This window comes from Amblyomma maculatum, chromosome 1 (assembly GCF_055883805.1).
Source record: "Amblyomma maculatum isolate TAMU_Amacu chromosome 1, ASM5588380v1, whole genome shotgun sequence".
In the NCBI taxonomy this organism is placed as follows: Eukaryota; Metazoa; Arthropoda; class Arachnida; order Ixodida; family Ixodidae; genus Amblyomma; species Amblyomma maculatum.
Window position 1 is genome coordinate 34,140,206 of NC_139344.1, and position 3,006 is coordinate 34,143,211.

The following is a 3,006-nucleotide window of genomic DNA, read 5'->3' on the forward strand; positions in this document are numbered from 1 at the left end:
CATGCCTTCGAATCGCCATTTCATCGATGACCAAATTACAAAGTGTCGGATAGCCTTCATTTGAATTTTGGCAGACTTTCATCTCTAGTGCAACCAGGGCTTCTTTTGTGAATCCAGCAGCACCATCAATGCTTTGATACCACTTCGACAATGTTTTTGGGTGTGGCAAGCAGGTATCCAATACAGCTCGTACGTAGTTATATGCCTTTGGGGAATAAAAATGTAAAGTGAGAGCAAAGGCCCTAAGTTCAGGTGAATAAACGGATGGCATTGCTGCCCCTATCTTACGTGCCATTTGACGCATCAGAAGGTCCTTGTTAGAACCAGCGAGGCTTTCCAGTGTGGAAATGTTCTGGTCAAGAAGGATACGATTTTTTTTTTAAGTCCTTGATCACATCTTTGAGGTGAGCAACTTTGCGTACAAGCCGGCGTCGAGACTGCTGCAAAGTTTTTATCCGCTTTTTGCTTGCAGTTTGGAGATTTGAATATCTTTTCACCTCACTCCGCAGAAAAGCTTTTTCAGGTGTGTCTTCTACAACCTGTAGCTGAAATGAAGTTTACACTAAACATTATCTTATAGCAAGCTTCAAAAAACACATAAATAGCTAAATACAACAGATCATTAACACTTCCAAATTTTTTCTTTTTTGCAGATTTAGCAAATTTTTAACAAAATTTGCAAAAGCAAAAGTTCATATCTACACGTTGAGTTTTGGCTTGCGCATAATGTAATTTTACTTACTAAGTCAAGTCAAGCAATCCTATGGCAGTGCTCTACAAATACAGATATACTGTTCTAAATTATTAATGCTAGAATTTGATGACAAAGTTGTACTGTACAATTTCCTATTTTGGTTTTGACAAGAGCTTCAACAATGAAAACATGCACGCACGCACACTTAATACTCGGGTATGAAAGGTACTGCAAAAGATATGTCTCGTTAATTGATAGATGGTTTTTATTTACATGCCTTCAGAATTCACCTAGACAAAAGAAAGCATCTGTTAATTAAGACTTTAATATGCTTCCAAGATAATTTTGCCTTTTTTTTCTTTTTTTCTTCAAGCAGGGGTGTGCAGCCTATATGAAGGAGCAAGCCCAGTGGCTCTAACTAATGACATATGCAATGCTTACAAAAGACCTCCTTCTTTGTGGACTATCACTAAACACATAAAAATGAGTATTTCCAATAACACGCCTTCCTGAAGTTTCCTTACCAGTTCGCATCGTGAAGTTGATGGTCTTTCTAAAATGTGGCTTTCTTGCAAGTGTGGTGATGGAGAGGCCTCCATGTTTGCATCAGGCTGACTTGAACTGCTTGGCTATAAAAAGCATAACCACAGTGCATGCAAATAGAGTAATTGGTCTTGTTGCAGTAATCAACTTGAAGTCCTTATTACAACTAGTGCAACAGCAGATTAAATTACATAAGCAGCTCAATTAAAAATATCAATCATAAAAAAAATCACATTTTTTTTCAATAAATTGAGTTGAATATCATTTTTTGGTGCTCATAAAACTTGAACCTAGATTTGTTTCTTCGTGCTTACTGTCTAACACATCGTCACTTTTGGCAGGTCCCAAAATACTGATGGCTACACATATATGGGTACAGCAAAATACACACCGTGTTTTTCTTTCTGAATAAAAAAAAAATGACTCTCATAGAGATAGATTTTGGGGCTAGTAGCTTTTAATAGGGGCCATAATTCCATTTCTCAGCCTGGATATATTTAATTGCTGCAGTAACCATCCATTCACTGATTATTGCGTATTTATGTTTTTCAAAATACCATTTTGCAACATTGGGGCAAGATTAAAATTCCCAGTTAAACATACTTTAGAGGCCATCTTTGTGAACTTGTCCTTAGAAAATGCAGCCTCAAGTAAGCTATGGTATGATAACAATTTTCAACACTTGCTGTTTTGCAGGCTTTCCAAAGTACATCTCCAGACTCACCTAGCAACAGTATATTCTCTGTTGATGCGCCCCTCTTAACTATGCAGGCAGACAAAGTGGGAAATTACACAATATGCATAGTAGTAATACTGGTAAGGCCATGTCAAGGCAATATTATAACTATTCTTAAGCTCTGGGCTTGGAGCCTATCACTTGGGCTGGCTCTGGGAATATGTTTTGGTCCTAAGTACAAATTGGTCTTAAATATGTGCTGGTTTAGCAAACTTGCAAGGATAGTATCGCAAGCAAACATACCAACATTTCTTGACTAGCTGTTTGTTCAGCAGTGGTGTCTGTGACTAATGGAAATGAAGCAAGCAAAACTTCTACTTCCGGGGAGGCCAGCTGCATCAGGTAAAAAAGTAACGAATTTCACAAATTTGCCATCTTCTGACAGTAAGAAATGTGCATGCACTTCTAGGAAAATTGGTAACAAGCACTGCTCTTTCTTTGCTCATTAAATATTCACAGAGATTGTTTGACTTGCCAAGACATCTTGTGATGCTGACAAGTCAGTCAAAGTGTCCACAGTAATAAGGATTGGCTCATCTGAAATGTCCATGGGCTCTGACGCCTCCTGAGAAGCTACCTGTAAAGAGACAAACGACACATCATGTCCAGTACAGCTGCATATTTTCATTGTTCTTTTTTTTTTTATAAGAAAAATTTGAAACGTTCCACCTACAGGCTCATCTTGGGACGTTAGCACCGCTTCGTGGGGGGTAGGTTCTGCTCTGCTGGTGCTCAGCAGCACAGCACTTTCCCTCACTGAAGAACTCTGGAAAAAAATAAGCCAGCATGCTTCCATAAATTAAGATACTGATTTTTTAAGGGATAGCTGTAATTAAAGGAGCAAGAAAGCCATACTTTGCTTCCTGCTTCGACCATATGGTATGGTCGAAGCAGGAAATGGTTGAATGTAGCTCGTCTTCCGAAGATTATCATCCGTAGACTAGCTGTCATGCAATTCTGCGAACCCGAAAATTTATACTCATATGTTCAAAGCAGGAAATGGTGGAATGTAGCTCGTCTTCCGAAGATTAAC

The 3,006-nt window shown here is 38.6% G+C and overlaps 1 long non-coding RNA gene across 1 annotated transcript; it reads right to left on the bottom strand.

Moving 5' to 3' along the window:
- Nucleotides 1-209: 209 nt before the first annotated feature.
- Nucleotides 210-2,741, bottom strand: LOC146202110 (uncharacterized). The gene is made up of 4 exons (XR_014701987.1): nt 2,643-2,741; nt 2,217-2,546; nt 1,219-1,323; nt 210-545 (listed from the first exon to the last, which is right to left on the bottom strand). It is a non-coding gene; the product is annotated as an uncharacterized LOC146202110 (long non-coding RNA).
- Nucleotides 2,742-3,006: the final 265 nt, after the last annotated feature.